The sequence below is a fragment of the Calliopsis andreniformis genome, chromosome 7 (assembly GCF_051401765.1).
Source record: "Calliopsis andreniformis isolate RMS-2024a chromosome 7, iyCalAndr_principal, whole genome shotgun sequence".
Classification (NCBI taxonomy): domain Eukaryota; kingdom Metazoa; phylum Arthropoda; class Insecta; order Hymenoptera; family Andrenidae; genus Calliopsis; species Calliopsis andreniformis.
This window is the reverse complement of record NC_135068.1, coordinates 12,320,106-12,320,562: the sequence shown is the minus strand read 5'-3', so window position 1 is coordinate 12,320,562 and position 457 is coordinate 12,320,106.

Below are 457 nucleotides of genomic sequence, written 5' to 3'. Positions count from 1 at the left end.
CCGAGGAACCACGTGTGGGGGTGGGGGGCGACAGGGGTTTAAGGGGGTTAAGGAGGAAGAACTCGCAGTATTAAAGGTGAAATTATCGTAAGGGCGAATATTCTGTACATTGTTATGATTTTTATGTCGAGACGGGAACGTAAACTAATTATATATAATTTATAAGAATTATTTATAAAGAACACTTGTACAGGCGGGAGGATCCCGGTCGAAACCTACTTTAGTGTGTAAGTCGAGCGAGGATATGAGATATATGAGAATTATGCATTTGTGAAACGTAAGAGAGAAAAACACGCACATGCACATGACACGATGCATACGCATACACACGTACACGATTCACACGTACACGGTTTATCTATATTTACGAAATTTAAATACGTAACGCGGGAGAGATTGTTCCCGAGGAAATTGAGGTTAATGTGTACCCTTTTGAGATTTTATTAAGAAGTGTGGA